We start from the raw sequence: 18,431 nt of genomic DNA, 5'->3' as shown, positions 1-18,431 counted from the left end.
ATACAGTCAATTGCTCAAAGGCAAGCACAGGTTGAAGCTGAAATTTTTTTTTGAAAATTTCAAGCGAGTCCAAGTATGACCTTGTGCACATTCCATCTGAATTTAGAGAACATTTCAGTAAGGGATTTTGATGTATTGAAGACATTAAAAAAAAGTTGTGAGATGACATCAAGCACATCAAACCTGAAGAAAGCAACTACATTTTTGTTGAAGATAATTTTAAAACAATTGAAGTGATACATCCATAGGGAGCTGCCAGAAATTCAAGCTGAATTCAGGAAAGGATGTGGAACAAGGGATGTCATTGCCAATGTCAGATGAATCTTGGTTCAAGGCAGAGAATTCCGGAAAGATGTTTACTTGATTTGTTTTATTGACTATGCAAAGGCATCTGAGAGTGTGGTCAAACCAAATTATGGCTAACATTTTGAACAGTGGGAATTCTACAACACTTAGTTATGCTTATATGAAATCTGCACATCGAACACAAGGTAGTCATTTGAACAGAATAATGGGATATTGGATGTTTTAAAATCAGAAAAGGTGTACATCAAGGTCATATCCTTTTACCATACTTACTTAATCTGTACGTGGAACAAATACTCTAAGAAGGTGGACTATAAGGAGGAGAATGTGGAATTTAGATAGAAGGAAGGCTCACTAACAACCTGTGAAACACAGACGGCACAGCCTTGCTTGCTGAAAGCAAAGAGGACTTAAACACGCAGTGGTGATGATCAGCCTTCATGATGGATTAGACCTCAACGTAAAGAAAGCCCACGTCTTCCCAACCAACAGACCACATCACGATAAACAGAGAAAAGATTGAAGTTGTCAGTGGTTTAATTTTATTGGATCCACAATTAACACTCATAGAAGCAGCAGTCAAGAAGTTAAATGATGTATCATATTAGTCAAAGGTCATATTGGACCTCTTTAAAGTGTTGCAGATCAAAGATATCATTTTGAGGATTAAGGTGTACCTGACCCAAGCCTTGGTATATTAAATTGTCTCCTATCCATGTGAAAGCTGAACAGTGAATAAGAGAACTAATGCATTTGAATTATGGTGTTGGTGAAGGATATTCAAAGTACCACGGACTGACAAAAGAACAGACACATCTGTCTCAGGAGAAATATAACCAGAAAGTGCTTTAGAAGTGATGATGGTGATTTTTATCTCACATCTTTGGACATGTTGTTAGGAAAGACTAGCTCTTGAAAAAAGATATCATTCTTGGTAAGGGCTCAACAAAAAAAGAGGGCAATTCTTAAGGAAATGGATTGACACAGTGGCTGCAACAATGGGATTAAACATAACAATTGTGAAATGACACAGGACCAGGCAATGTTTCATTCTGATATATATGTATGTGTGTATATATACATAAATACACATATGACACACACACAACACAAGCCGTCTATGGCATATGTGTACCATATACCGTGCATGTCACATATGTGTCACGTGTGTCATATGTGTGGCAACTGAGTTGTGCCCAATTTGATGACAGTTAACATTTTAACAAAAATTTCACTACTCCAAATGAATTGATCATGGTTATACTAGTGTCCTAAATCTGAACCCGATGCTCACTCTACTACTCAGCTGTAAATGCCTGCTCCCAGCCAAGAGTAGGGAAAATGTTGCCCATTTGAGTATTATTTCATCACTTTGTTGGGATGGTACATATGGCATGTGACAAAGATACAACATGTTGTTTGTCAAGAGTGCCTCACTGAAGATCTTTAGACAAGACTCGATGAGCACCTAAGGGCAGCGTCTTAGCCCAATAAGAGTAGCCATCAAGCCAATATTCTGACGGAGAGAGCTGCTTCCAACACAGTCTTTGACGCGAAGAAGACTGTCGCTTTACTGTGTGGTGCTTTCAGAGACGTCTAAATAGCTAGGCTTGCCAAGGAGCAGGCTTTTGACTGAAAGATATAAAAAAGTTTTTAGGTGAGATCTTAAAGGAACTGAAAATGTTACAGAGTTTGGGTTTTATGGTCGACAGAGCACAATTTAAACATTTTAAGCACAGAGGTTCCACAATCAGAATTGTGCTTAGAAGACACTCCTTGTTAGTGTGTGGGATGCATTAGGGAAGCCATACTTGGAAGCAGGGGGACTAGTTATGAAAAATTCAGGCAGCACATAATGAGTGTCTGACCCAAGTGACAGAATTGGGGATACTTTGGGACTATTTAGGAGGCAGAATTGGCAGGTCTTGGTGAGTAACTGAAAGTGAGGAGCATCCCATAGAAGTTGAATATGTGCAGAGTATACAAATAGATTCTCAGTCTTACTGAGTCTACCAAAGACTGTCACTCAAACTCCCAGAGGAAGGAAGGATGAATTCTCTAAAAGAAAGAGCCTTGAGCAGCCAAGAGCTTTGTCCTCTTTTTAAGAAACTAGGGAGGAATCTTTCAACCTGGTGATTGGTCACTAAGGGATATCTAGCCACTCATGTCAAGCCCAACATTCTGTGGTGTGATATGTACTGAAGTGACACACTGGCCAGCACCCACTCTGATGGATGACTGCTATGCTTTGCAAGTTGTCAATTACTATGATCATCACCCTTGCTTTTTCATCAAAGGCCAACCCAACCAACTTATTGTATTGTGCAAGAGGTGCTAGAAAGGCGATGTTCTGAATTCTTAATTACTCAGTGGAAAACATACTTTTTAATATCCCAAAGTCCTTGGGAGGAAAGGAAGATTAAGACCCAAATCAGTTGCCACAGAGTTGATTCTTACACATGGCTATCAAATGATATAGCATCTGGAGTCTTAAAGACCATCTAGCTAAGAAACAACAAAGCCCACATGGAAGAAGCACAGCAGCCTACCCCAATTTGAACACTGAAGACAAAGTGGGTGCATAGGCAAACGCGGTGAAGAAAGCTGATGGTGCCCAGTTGTCAAAATGTATAGAATCTGGGGTCCTATAGGCTGGAAGATAAACAAGGGGCCATCTAACTGAGAAGCAGCAAAGCCCACATGGAAGAAGCATACCAGCCTGTGAGATCACAAGGCATTGAAGGGATCAGGTATCAGGCATCAAAGACCCCCCCCCCACACACACACACACAAATCATAGCATTGTGAATGATGGGGAGTGCAGAGTGAGGACCCAGGGCCCATCTGTGGGAAATTTGGCATCCCCTTGCAGAAGGGCTGCGGGGAGGAGATGAACTAGTCACCGTTGTGAAGTGGAGGTTATTAGAATTTAACTGAATGTGTTGCTATGAATTCTCAAACTTTTATTGTTGCTCTCTCTGAGTCCATGCCTTTCTTTCTCCCTCTGTTTGTTGATCTCTGTCTTTCTGAAGGTGGGTTTGTCTCTCTGTGGGTGTGTGAAACCTAGAAATAAGGGCAGAGTGAAGACTAAGGGTTGTGTCTTGGTTCCAGGACAGCTCAACATTACCCAGCTCTGTGCACCTTCAAAGCACATCGAGGGCCATGTGGTTTCCGTGAACACACTTCTCCAACAACCACCACCAAAAGGATGGGTAAAGAGAAGGGGATGGAATGTGGTCATCCTCCACTAGGGCCTTCAATCCTCCAAGTCAGAACTTTAACACATGCATGATGGTCTAGAGAGGAATGTTTACTTTCTATGATGTAAGAAGATCCTTCAATCTTTGTTATTTCAGGCGGTTCAAACCTGCTGTTAAAATAGAAAGAGATGATTAATATGGGATTATTTGTTAAGTATTTTTCTTTGATGGAATAGGGGTTGTTGAGTGTTGAGGTAAAACCATATTTCAAGGACATTATAGGCTAAAATCAGGGTTGGTTTATTGATCTGGGAAAGTGCCCATCAGATACAATGTTATTACTGTGAGGAATTGCTTTTGGGGTTACAAATAACTGATACATAAACATAGTTGGGAATCCAATTCATTTAAAGGATTCCCTTACGGACACGTTGTAGAAATTGTTATTAAACATTCTATAGCAGCAGTTGCTAGCTGTCTTCCAAAATCCATAGTAATAGAATTTTTAGCGGAGCACATAGTCTCTCACAGTAAAACTTATCTTTATAATCCTTCTTTGCAACTAGGTATGTTTTTTGACTAACTGGGCTAATGTGATGATGGTACTGGAGTTGATTCATGATGTGTTTGGGGATTTGGATGTGTGTGGAAGCCCTTTGCCTGCCTTTGCTTCTTCCCTTCTCCTAGCCTCCTGCCCGAAATGGACATTCTGTCTGAAATGGACATGCTGCCTTTTTGGTTCATAGATCAAGGCAATACACAGCAGTACGATCATAGAAACTATTTTGTTGATTTTGTTTATTTGTTTTTTTACCCTGGTTCAGGAAGCATCATACCAGCCTTGATCTCCCTTCCTGGATTTTTATATAAGAGAAATAAACTGTAGCCTTGTTTGAGCTTGTCATTTGAGTCTTGCAACTGAACCTAATTCTGATGAGTAAATATAATATAATTATATAATAAATCATAGAACTTAATTATTTATACATAACTCTCTTTTCCACAACAGTTTATTGGCCTATAACTTACATATCATGCATTTCAATAGTTCGGTCACATCAGGATGAATTGTAGAGTCATCACCACAATATGTTTTAGAACCTTTTCTTCCATCTTGTATTCTTAGTAATTAGCTCATTTCCCCCCAACCTTCCGTGAAACACCCCCAAGAAATCATTAATCCAGTTACTGTCTCTATAGATTTACCTATCATGAACTTCATATACAGAAAAGCATTAAACAACAAAACTAACAAGAATCAAAAGTAAAGCAAATAAAACTGTAATAAAAAAAGAAAGCAGAAAATAGTAAAAGCTATATAAAAATTTAGATGAATCATAAGGGAGCTCAAATGAGAGGGTGCTAAATTTTAATCTGCCTGCATCTGCAACAATCCATTTTCCAATGCATTCTTCAGGTTAACAAGACTCACACATGTCATGTGGGAATTAGCTCAATATTTAGATTAAATTGTTTTTGTAAATTGGCCTCAAAAGCAGGTATGATTTCACACTGTCCTTCTGATCTGAAGAAGTCTTGCTTTAATAAGATAGGGCTTTGGTTAGCATGCAGCTGTAGGAACATGGGATCACCTTGACTTGGAGTATGGAGTCAACACAATGGAAACATGTTGTTTTCTTTGTATGGACATATACAATATTGCTCAACAGAATGGAAGCCATGTAGGAGAAACCAACAGCCAGCATCACAACCAATGGGGAAAGCTAGAGACATTTCAACTGAAAGCAGGGACCAGACAAGGATGTCCCCTATCACCACTTTTGTTTAATATCATACTGGAAGGCTTAGCTAGAGCAACAAAATGTAATCAAGAGAATACAAATAGGCAAAGAAGTGACACTTTTGTTATTTATCCATGATATGATTCTATATACAGAAAACCCAAAAGTCTCCACAAAAAGAGCCTACTGGAAACAACCAAGGAATTCAGCAAGGTAGCAGGACACAGAATTAACCAGAAATCAATGAGTCCTGTATGCCATTGAAGAAATGTACAAAAAGACATTAAGAAAGAAATACCATTTATGATAACCACACAAAAGACGAAATACTTAGGAATAAACATAACAAAAGAAACAAAAGGCCTACAGAGAAAAAAAACTATCGAATATTACTACAAGAAACCAAAAAAGACCTATACATCAATAGAATATTCCATGCTCATAGATAGGCAGACTTGATATGAAAATGTCAATGCTATGTAAAACAATCTACAGCTACGACACAATTCCAATGCCAATCCTAAATACATTCTTTAAAAAAATGGAAAAGCCTACTACATAGCCACAGTAGTTAAAAAAAATGCCTGGTACTGGTACAAGAGACACATAAACCGATGTATCAAAACAGAAAACCCTGCCATAAATGCATTAGCCTACAGGCAACTAATTTTCAACCAAGGACCTGGAAATATCCAATGGGACAAAGACAGTCTCTTCAATCAATGGTGTTGGACAAACTGGATTTCAGAAGAATGAAACAAGACCCATATCTCTCTGCATGCATATAAATGAACTCAAGGTGGATTAAAGACTTAAATATAAACCCCAAAGCTATCAGGATCATTGATGAGAATGCTGGAACACATTTAAGGGCCTTATTTCAGGGAATACATAGACTACCAAGTATAATGAAGAGGCACCCACAGTAGGAGACAAGATATATGACTGGGACATGCTGAAATTGAATCACCTGTGCACATCAAAAGACTTTATCAGGAGAATAAAACAAGAGCCCGTATATTGGGAGGAAAAATTTCCCATTCTTTTTTGTTGGGAAACACCACATTGGACAAAGGCTGATTACCAAATTGCACAGAACTCTACAAAAGCTCAATAAGAAAATAACAAGAGACCTAATTGAGGAATGGGAAAAGATATGATCAGAGACCTCACCAAAAAATGAGATACAACTGGCTAACAAATCCACGAACAACCACAAACTTGTGGAGACACTGGAACTCGTGTACACTGCTGGTGTATTTGTAAATATATACAAACACTGTGGAAAACAGTATGGTGATACTTAGAGCAACTGGGAATTGAAATCCCATATGATTCAGTAATACCACTATTAGGCATAGACCCCAAAGAATAGCAAGAAACTGGAAGCAGCCTAAATGCCCAAGAGTGCAGGAAAAAAGAAATATATGTGTGATGTATTTCTAGAATTCCCAAAGGGCATTTCCAAAATCAGATTTACTCACAAAACTCTCTTTCAAGAAGCGTTCTTTAGGATAATATTCTAATAAGATGTTCCAGTACTTTACATGGCTTTTATATAAATTTATCTCATATTAGCCACATTTAAGGTAATAAGAGTTATAGAAACATAATGCTATTTGAAAGGAAACACAAAATAATAAGATTGTCATGGCCATTTCTAAAATATTACCCCTAGCTTGTTCAATTTTGAGAAACATTTATTTATGAGCTACACGAAGCTAAAAGTAGACACAACTTCAGGCAAGAAGAGGAACCATGAAAGTCCAGCACCTGGTCTGAAATTCAAGTAGGAGATGTGCTTCATTGTGTCAAAATAATACCAAGTAGTCAACTTTAGGAGGACTGAGAAGAGGCCATTATCCTTTAAAAGTTTCAAAGAGAATAAAGAAGTTAATTTTTTTCTGTATGTAAAATCATGAGTAGAGTCATTTTATTCATGTTATATATAGAGAGGATCTAGGGTGGTGAATTTGGAGGGCTATTTTTGCTTTTGATTAAAGTCCTTTTTAAATATCTTAAAGAAAAAGAAACGATGGCACACAAAATGGAATCGAATGCACCCCTAAACAACAGCAGTGAAAGCATGAACACTGCACTACAAGGCAGGATCTGGAAACCATTGTGCTGAGTGAAGTCGGTCAATCATAAAGGGGCAAAGATAGTATGTGTCCACTACTAGGAGGAGAAACATCAGTTGAACATATCATAGAGACTAATTCCCAATCAAAAGGGTAGAGTGTCTGCCTACTAGCCATGAACCATACATCATCTACCTTATGTGCACTTCATAAGAATCACCTTGAAATATGAGACCTCCCGGATTAGCTGGAGTCACTCCTTCAAGGACAAAAAGGGAGAAGACCATCCACTTGATGTTATACAACATTGAGACAAGGCTGTGACCAATAGGCCCTCCACAGGAATGAGAAGAGAACCTTACAGGAAAATCAAGTTAAGACCAGGAGAGGGCAAGGCCGGCCCCAATTCCAACTATGTGGACACCATCCCACACCCTTATCCTGCCCCCCTCAGAAGAATGCACTTCAGAGTACAGCACTGGAGCTACAGCTTGGGGAGAGGGGTGCATCTGATTAGAGCACACGGGAGAAACGAAAAGGGATGGAGTGGGAGGGGAGGACATCCTGGCCCACCACGCCCTGAGAATGATGTTCCTGCTCAGAACAGACAGTGCACTGGGAGGATCATAGGGCTAGCCTCACCACAAGACATGCCATCCCTCATGAAACCATAGTGCGGCAGGGGACAACACTGGAGACACAGTGCGGGAACTATGCACAATCTGACCCCATTATGCTGGGGCGAAACACTAAGGGCATGCAACTGAGCAGCAAGGGGAGCAGAGTGATGAAATCCCCAGGGAATACCGAAAATAGACTTTGGAGACAGAGTGTGGCACTCAATCAGACTCGACTAGAAAACATTCGTAAAGGCCAACAAACAGACCTTGAACTATTTATAGGCCTTTCCATTTTTGTCAGTGGCTTTCTTTTTGTTGTTGTTTTGTTGTTCTTGGTTATTGTTTTGTTGGTCTTGGCTTCCTTTGTTGTTTTATTTGACTTTGCCGGGTATTTGCACTTATCAATATACTTGCATGTCTGTCTAGGTAAGATAGGCGGGGTAAACAATTCAAAGATGAAAAGAACGGGACCAGTGGTTCCGGTGGGGATACAGGAGAAGGGGAGGGAGGAGAAAGAAAGGGGGTGGGGAACCAAACCAGGGACAAGGGAAAACAAGTAAACTCAAATCTGGAGAAAAGGGCGTAGGATGCCTTGTGGGGCTTCATCAAGGACAATGTAGCAGGGAGAAATTACTAATACTGAATGAAGGCCGAACATGATAATGGCACAAGAGGAAAGTAAAAGGAAATAGAGGAAAGAACCAGTAGGTAAAGGATATTTATAGAGGTCTAAATACAGGCATATATATATGTGTGTGTGTGTGTATGTATAAACAAGAGGGAAATAGAACCATGTACTAATATCTATATGTTAAGAATTAAGGTTGCAGATGGACATTGGGCCTCGACTCAAGTACTCCCTAACCACAAGAACACTTTGTTCTAACAACCGGCATTCTGTGATGCTCACCTTCCTACACCATCGCTAAAGACAAAATGGGTGCATAAGCAAATGTGGTGAAGAAAGCTGATGGTGCCTGGCTATCAAAAGATATAGCATCTGAGTCTTAAAGGCTTGAAGATAAACAAGTGGCCATCTAGCTGAGAAGCAACAAAGCCCACATGGAAGAAGCACACCAGTCTGTGATCATGAGGTGTGGATGGGATCAGGTACCAGGCATCTAAGACCCAGAACAACCCAATGTGAATTTAGAGGGGGGGCATGGAGTGGAGACACAATGTCCATCTCTAGTCAATTGGACATCCCCCTACAGAGGGGTCACAGGGAAGAAATGAGCCAGTCAGGGTGCAGTATAGCACCGATGAAACATACAACTTTCTTCTAGCTCTTTGGTGCTTCCTTCCCCCCACTATCATGACCTCAATTCTACCTTACAAATTGGATTAGACTAGAACATGCACACTGCTACAGGTAAGAGCCTGCAACACAAGGAGTCCAGGATAGTTAAACCCCTTAGGGCCAACAATGAGAGTAGAGATAACAAGAGGATTAAGGGAGGGTGGGGGGAGAAAGGGGGACGGACAATGGAAAAATGGGTGAGGGGCGATGGAGGATGATATATGAAAATAGAAATCTATAACTTATCAAGAGTTCATGAGGAAGGGGGAAGAAATGGGGAGCTGATATCGGGCTCAAGAGGGAAGAGAATGCTTTGAAAATGATGATGGCAGCATATGTGCAAATGTGCTTGACACCCAGGATAAATGTATGAATTGTGATAAGAGATGTAAGAACCCTTAATAAAATTATTTAATAACAATAACTGCTCCTAAGGGCTCCAGCAGAAAGAAAATGTTTTGAGAATGATGATGACAACAAATGTACAAATGTGCTTGACACAATGAATGGATATATGGATTTTAATAAGAGTTGTATGAGCCCCCAATAAAATGATTAAAACAAAACCCAGAAGAGGGGGGCATCTGCATTTCAGACGAGGCACTGATATTTCTGTTGGTGAGTATGGTGGGTAAATAGGGAGGAGCAACCTCACACTGGGAAGGAATGCTGAACAATAACTGAAGGGAACCTACGGGGAGAATGACCCTGATTTTATGTTCCTGGGTGGACACTGTGAATATGTTTCCACCCAGCCCTCAGTGTACCGTGCATGGACTAAGCCCTGTGCTGACTTAGATGCTGGCATAACAGGCAGCATAGCATCCTTCTAAGGCCACACTAGAAGGATTCAACGTGGAAACCTAACTCAGCGAACTGGGCCCTACCTCAAAACTCCATGTACCCTTGGATTTAGGACTAGAATACCGTGTGGGAGAGGAAGCAAAGGAGGGCCACCTCAAGACTGGATATGGTGGCCATTGGACGTGGGGTGGGCCACCTGGCTCAGAGGGTGTCCAATGAAAGGGAACAAAGAATCACCATGAATGTAGCCTTTCAATGTTCCCCTTGTATTAACATGACGGGCTTTAATCTGGTAGGCAAGAGTCTGCACTTATAAGAAATTATATAGGAAAATTTCCCCTAGGACCAACCCACATGCTCAGTGTAAACAGAGCTGAATCAATTAAGAAATCAATCTGTACAAAGGAACAGCTCAAGTATTGCAGCTTGCAATTGGACTGACTATACTCAAATAAACTTCTCATATCAATAGTATCTTCAATTCTATGTCATTGGATAAATTATTGATGTTGTCAATGCTATTGCTTTATAACCCAGGGGAATGATTGACAATGTTTTTCTTTTTTGGTTTCTTTGCTTTTTTTTGTTTTTCTGCCTTTTGTTTGCATTTGGCGTTGTTGGATTTTGTTTTTGTCATAATATGACTGCCAAAGTAAACCAAAGTCACTCATAGCCCGTGGGCAAGCTGATGGATCCTGGACTTCCATTTAATTCTAGCCCTGATCCAAGAAGAGTTAGCTCTTATAACATGGCCCTGCTTCATACTTGCCTTCATGAAGAGATCAGAGAAGATACAGATGCTACTGTGAAGTGTGGTGAAGGAAGCAGATGGTGCCTGGATATTAATTGGAACAGTGTCTGAGGGGCCTTAAAGGCTTGTATTCAAGCAAGCAATCATCTAAGTAGGGCATTGACTAAATCCACGTCGAAGAAGCACATCAGTCTGTGTGACCCGAAGATAATAATAACACAATCCAGCATATGATGAAGGGACTAGAATCAGAGCTTGGATTGTGAACACCCAGTTTGTAGAAGGATGCGGAGGAAAGTGTGAACACAAAATCCACCTGCAGAGTAGCCGGTCAGAATAAGCTTCTGGCAGATGCCCTCTAGCCACAAGCAAGGGACTCGAACAGCTGTAATATCAGACAGAGGTGACTGTAAACTTGATTCTGGTAGTTGGAACCATGGTATAGTATGACACTTGGTCAGTTGACCTCCCCTCTTGACCAGTGGTTCTCGACCTTCCTAAGGCCACGACCCTTGAATACAATTCCCATGTGGTGGTGACCCCCCAACCATAAAATTATTTTCTTTGCTACTTCATCACTGTAATTTTGCTACTGTTATGAATCGGACGAACCCTGTGAAAGGGTCATTCGACCACCAAAGGGGTTGCAGATCTACAGGTTGAGAACTGCTGCTTTTGACCCAACCTGAATTTGCTCTCTAGGTTCCTTTGTTCCATGACAGAAATTTCTTCTTTGCCTTTTAAAATGTTGTTGGACTTTTCTTTCTTACTCTTTATTTTTATATTATTATTATTTTGTTCTTGCTGCTTTGTTCTATTTTTGTTTTATATTGTTTCCATTGGGTGTCCCAGTTTGTGAAGAACACGAGCGGATGCTTAGAGATAAGAACTGGTGCAATGGATGTGGGGAGGGGCGAGTGCAGGTGGGGCCGATGCACGTAGGGAAGTTCAGGGATTTGGGGTACAAACAATAGTGCAGGAGGGGGGAGGGAGAATTAGAACTGATTGTGATTATGTACGCACAACTCTTTTAAAAGTGATTTAATAATGGAAGTGTATGATATGTGAATATTCTATCCAAAAAACTAAAAAAAAGAAGCCAGACTGGACCATTGCTTACCACGGGGGAAGGAGGGAGTATTTTTGCTTAGGGAGCATTGAGTTTATGTTAATGATGGCAGAATAATTTGGAAAAGGATATCAGTAATGATTGTACAACATGAAGAGTCTCATCAATGGCCCTGAATTATACATGTAGAAGTTATTGAATTGGAGAATGTTTTGTGGCATATATTTTTGCCATAATTATAAAATTAATTACATGAACAACAATGAGTACAAGGAAGAAGAAAATGTTCTAGAATTGTGATGATGATTATACAACTCTTGTTGATATGATGGAATTACTGAATTGTAGGACATGTGGCAGGAATGCCAATAAAACTGTTAAAAATGAAAATAAGTAAATAAAACAAAAATAAAGGGGTGCGGGGTTAGTAGCACAACAATGAAGCCAGGCATTGGTTGACTTCAATCATCCCAGATTCATGTGATGCTGTTAGAAATCTGCCTGCAGTCCATGCTTCGGCCCCTCCTCCCCTGTTCTGGTTCCTCGGCAGACTCTAGCATGTTGCTGGCACCCAGTTGACCTCCCAACAGATGAGCCACCCACTTTGGTAAGTGGAAGTCTTAAACTCCAAGGGTTGGTTTTCATGGAACCCAACTTACCTGAAAGAATTGGACTAACTGGCTCAGTCTAAGTCACATGGCACCCCTAAAGCAGGAGTGGCCTTAGAGGGCTGGCGGGGGACCCTACTGCCCCTCATAATCAGAGGGGTGGCTGCCCCTCAAAATGAAATCAGGCTGCATGTCTGAAGAAGAGGGAGGAGGGTGAGGATGCACAGGCTAATGTGCCTCTGGACACGGTCTGCGTCACCAAGATCGCGCGGGACAAAGAAAGCTTATTCTTGGTTCACGTGAGGGCAGTGCCGAAGTCTTTATCAAAACCTCTTGAAGTTCCCCTGGATGCTTTCCAGTCTCAGTCTCTCACATCCACAGCTGCCCTCAACCCTAGCCTGCCCTCCTGAAAACACTATTCCCCCCCATCCCCCTCCCGCAATGGCCTCCGTGGCAGTTTGTTTTTGTCTCCTACACAGAACCTGAAAACCGGTCTGGCAGGTAGGATGGGGGCGGGTCATGGACAAAAGTCACAGTCTGTTCTGCAGCTGTGAGGAGGGAAGAGGTGGGAACAACCACAGCTTAATTATCAGATCCAATCACATCAGCTACATCTGAATTTGCTCACGTTGGGAGGCTCCTATTGGAAGCTATTGAGTTTCCAATTCTGAAGGACAGGCTGGTCCAGGGAGGTCGGGTCCCAGAGTTTTCAAACACCCCAGGCCCGCCTGCCCCAGAAGGACTGTATGTGTCCAGCATATGTGTCTCCCCCAGTTGAGAGTTTTCTGTTCTTTGCTGCTATCAAGGCTGTCGCTATCAATTTAGAGATTAGTTATCTGCACGATAGAATGGCATAGCAGAGATTCAAATGTGCCAGATCCGGTGAGGACTGGTGGGTAGCAAATATACACACCACCATACTGGAGGGAAGGAGGGGGAGCCAAGCTGAAGCACCAATTAATCACAAACAAGTTATAAAACCTGACCAGGTTCACTAGGTAATTGGTATTTTGAAAATTTAGGAAACAGCCACCAGAAAAGAGCCTTAAATCCTTGCCCATTGTTCACTTCTGAGATACATGATGCGTTCAGTATTCCTGGTGTGAGAGCTGCCTTTGATTCAGGCCCCAAGCCCTCTGTACTCATGCCTAATAAGACCAAACATTCGTTGATCCATCCAGTGCCATTCCCATTAGTTGTGGTTTTCAGAAGTGGGTCGCCAGGCCTCCTTCTAGTCCATCTTAGTCCAGAAGCTCCTATGACTTGTTCAGCATCCGCGAGCCTGAATGTGGCTGCGCATGATGTGCATTGCCAGGAATTGAACCTGGTTCTCCAGCATGGAAGATGATGATACTATCACAATACCACATTCAGATTCAATACAAACAATACCAAACTCAGAGTCAAAATTTCAGGGAGCCATCCTCACATTTAAGCAGGCATTTATGTCCTGACCTGTTTGCCAGGCAGCATATCCTCCAAGTTAAAATCGCAGGGCATTTTACCGAGAGTTTATTGTTTGTTTAATGGTGGATATGTATGTAAGGTTGTTATGAGTTGCAACTGACGCAAAAGGACCTAATAACAATGTTTGAGAAAGCCTGCTTTAAAGTGTCCACAATCAAAATCCATCATTATGACTAGGTTCAAGTAGAATGCTGGAGCCTAAAGGTCGGTCTGTTAATGGTGACCAAAATCATTCGAGCTCTGCTTGCCCTTCACCATCAGACGACATTCCTGGCCCCGAATCTGCCATTGCCTTGTTCCATTTCCACATGAAGGTAGAGTGGCCTTCGATTTTGATTCATTTCTCTTGAGTTTCCCTAGACATCATTGTTAGGTGCTGCTAAATCAATTTTTTTTCACATAGAGTGACCCAGTATTTCCAAATACAACTTCTCCATCTGGTTTCCTAGGCTGTATGGGAGCAAATCACCAGGTCTCCTCTCAAGCAGAGCTGGTGGGTGGGTTTAAATCGACATCCTTTCCATGAGCAGTCAAGTACTTTGCCATTGCCCCACTAGGGCTCCTCCAACTGCTATTAGGAGGGTAGGCTAATGGTTAGGCTGCTAACTGGAAGGTTAGCAGTTCAAAATCACCAGTCCCTCCAATGGAGAGAGATAAGGGGCTTTCTACTCCCACAAAGAGTTAAAGTCTTGGAAACCCACAGGCTGGTTCTACCTTGCCCTACAGGGTCAGTATGAATCAGTATTGACCTGAGGACAGTGAGTTAGAGGGTTTTTAAAAAAAAATCTCTCCCCATAGTTTGATTGACTGCCAAACATAATAGGTTTGCATGTATTTCATCAGTATTCACAAGAGGGCATGGAACAAGGGATATCATTGCTGATGTCAGATGGATCTTGCATCAAAGCAGAGAATACCAGAAAGATGTTTACTTGTGTTTACTTAACTGTGTGGAGCATAATAAACTGCGGATAATCTTGAGAAGAATGGGATTCCAGAGACTTCATTGTGCTCATTCGGACTTGTATGTGAATCAAAAGGCGGTTGTATGAACAGAACAAGGAAATACTTCATGATTTAAAATTAGGAAACGTGTGTCAGGGTTGTATCCTTTCACCATACCTGTTCAGTCTATATGCTGAGCAAATCATCAGATAAACTGGCTTATATAAACAAGAGTGTGGCATCAGGACTGGAGAAAGTTTATTAACAACTTGAAGTATGCAGATGACACAACCGTGCTTGCTGAAAATGAAGAGGAATTGAAGCACTTGCTGAGGAAGATCGAGGATTGAATCCTTCAGTATGGATTATGAATGGCAACATTGATTTAATGGAAGGAAGATCAAAATCCTCACAACTGGACCAATAGGTAACATGATAAGTGAAGAAAAGGCTGAATTTGTCAAGGATCTTGTCTTACTTGGATCCACAATCAATGCTCAAGGAAGCAGCAGTCAAGAGATCAAGAGACATTGCATTAGGTAAATGTGCTGCTGCAAAGACCTCTTTAGAGTATTGAAGAGCAAGGATGTTTCTTTGAGGGCTAAGGTATGCCTGACCCAAGCTATGGCATTCTCCATTGCATTATATTGTGTGTGAAAGTTGGACACTGAATAGGGACAACTGTAGAAGAATCGATGCATTTGAATCGTGGTGCTGGAGAAGAATATTGAAAGTACCATGGACTGCTAAAAGGACAAACCAATCTATATTGGAAGAAGGAAGACCAGAGTATTCCTTAGAGGCAAGGATGTCAAGATTTTGTCTTACATATTTGGACATATTATCAGGAGAGACCAGTCCTTGGAGAAGGACATCATACTTGGTAAAGTGGAGGGGCAGTGAAGTGGGGGAAGGCCCCCAATGAGATGGATTGACACAGCGATTGCATCCATGAGCTCAGGGATAAGCACGTCTGTAAGGATGATGCAGGACAGTGCAGTTGTGTTCGTTTGTGAATAGGGTCACTATGGGTCAGAGCCAATTTGATGAAACCTATTAAAACAACAAAGATACATCAAAGAGTATCAGCCCAAACTTACAAAGACTCAATAATTACCAGGGACTCAGTGGTGAGGAATATTATTTTATGAAGGGTTATCTGTGGGATACGCTAAGATTTATCAGAGTTGCTTCCACTACCACTGGATTCACAAAACTTTCTACCCACTGGCCTATGATCTTCCTGCAGTAGATGTCATGGCATGTATTGTGTGAGTCTGAGAGGAATTTACAGACTGGTATCGGACATATGGGCTAGTATCAGACTTATAGACTTGAACAGGACTGGGCTAGGATATTTTCTCTTTAAAAAAAAATTGTTTTATTAGGGGCCCATACAACTCATCACAATCCATACATACTCAAAACATTTGCTCTCCACCTAAGCCCCTGGCATCAGCTCCTCATTTCCCCCTCCCTCCCTGCTCCCCACTCCCTCATGAACCCTTGACAATTTATAATTTATTGTTTTGTCATATCTTTCCCTGTCTGATGTCTCCCTTCATCCACTTTTCTGTTGTCTGTCCCCCAGGGAGGAGGTCACATGTAGATCCTTGTAATCGATTCCCCCTTTTCAACCCACTCTCCCTCTACCTTCCCAGTATCGCCACTCACACTACTGGTCCTGAAGGAATCATCTGCCCTGGATTCCCCATGTCTCCAGTTCCTATCTGTATCAATGTACATCCTTTGGTCTAGTCAGATTTGTAAGGTAGAATTGGGATCATGAGTGGGGGAGGAGGAAGTGGGGGAGGAGGAAGCATTTAGGAACTAGAGGAAAGTTATATGTTTCATCGTTGCTACATTGCACCCTGACTGGCTCGTCTCCTCCCCGAGACCCTTCTGTAAGGGGATGTCCAGTGGCCTACAAATGGGTTTGGGCTCTCCACTCCACACTCCTCACCTGATTCACTATGGTAAGATGTTTTGTTCTGATGATGCCTGATACCTGATCCCTTTGACACCTCACGATCGCACAGACTGGTGTGTTTCTTCCATGTGGGCTTTGTTGCTTCTGAGTTAGATGGTCACTTGTTTACCTTCAAGCCTTTAAGACCCCAGCCGCTATAACTTTTAATAGCCTGGCACCATCAGCTTTCTTCACCACATTTGCTTATGCACCCATTTGTCTTCAGCAATTGTGTCATGGAGGTGAGCACACAACGATATGATTTTGTGTTCTTTGAGGCCTGATAACTGATCCCTTTGGCACCTAGTGATCACACAGGCTGGTGTGCTTCTTCCATGTGGGCTTTGTTGCTTCTGAGCCAGATGGCCGCTTGTTTACCTTCAAGCCTTTAAGACTCCAGCTGCTATGTCTTTTGATAGCCGGGCACCATCAGCTTTCTTCACCACATTTGGTTGTTCATTCTCTTTGTCTTCAGTGGTTATGTCGGGAAGGTGAGCATCGTAGAGTGCCAATTTAGTAGAAGAAAGTATTCTTGCATTGAGGGAGTACCTGAGTGGAGGCCCAATGTTCTTCTGCTACCTTAATACTGAACCTATAAATATATCCACATAGATCTATTTCCCCACCCTCATATATAAATATATTTGCATATGTACATGCCTTTATTTAGACTTCTATAAATGCCCTTTGCCTTCTAGCTATTTTTTTCTATTTCCTTTGACTTTCCTCTTGTCCCACTATCATGCTCAGTCTTCATTTGAGTTTCAGTAATTCCTCTTGGTTACATTACCCTTTATCACGCCCTGCCAGGCCTCCTACACCCTCCTCACCACCGATTTGGATCACTTGTTCCTTTGTCACTGGATTTGTTAACACCACTACCTTTCCCCCACTTCACCCTCACCCACATTCTCCCGGAACTGTCAGTCCCATTGTTTTCTTCTCCAGATTGTTCATCCAGCCTATCTTATTTAGACAAACTTGCGGAGATAATAACATGCACAAAAACAAGACCAAGCAAAACCAAGCAACAAAACATCAAACCAATAATAAAAAACCAAAATAAAACACAACAAGAAAGAAAAGCTTCTAATTAGTTCAAGGACTATTTGTTGGCCTTTAGGAGTGTTTTCCAGTCCTATCTGTTGGGGCACCGTGCCCTGGCCCCAAAGTCCACCTTGGGCATTCCCTGGGGACCTTGCCGCTCTGTTCCCTTGCTATTATGTTGCACCCCTTAGTGTTTTGCCTTGGTGTGGCAGGATCAGATCAGGTGCAATTCCCATACTGTGTCTCCAATGTTGTCCCCTGTAGGGCTATGGGTCAATGAGGGACGTCATGTCTCATAGTGGGGCCGGCCATGTGGTCCTCCCTGTGGCCTAGCTGCTCTAATAGGGAACATTGTCCTCAAGGCCTGGTGGGCCAGGATGTGCTCCACTCTCTTCTCCTCCCCCTTCCTTGGCTCCTGTGTGCTCCAATCAGATATATCTCTCTCCCGGAGCTGCAGATTCAATGCCATCCTTTGAAATAAATTCTTTTTGGGGGAAGGGCAGGTGTCCAGGATATTTTCTT

The sequence above is a fragment of the Tenrec ecaudatus genome, chromosome 9 (assembly GCF_050624435.1).
Source record: "Tenrec ecaudatus isolate mTenEca1 chromosome 9, mTenEca1.hap1, whole genome shotgun sequence".
Lineage (NCBI taxonomy): Eukaryota > Metazoa > Chordata > Mammalia > Afrosoricida > Tenrecidae > Tenrec > Tenrec ecaudatus.
Note: the sequence above shows the minus strand (reverse complement) of the source record.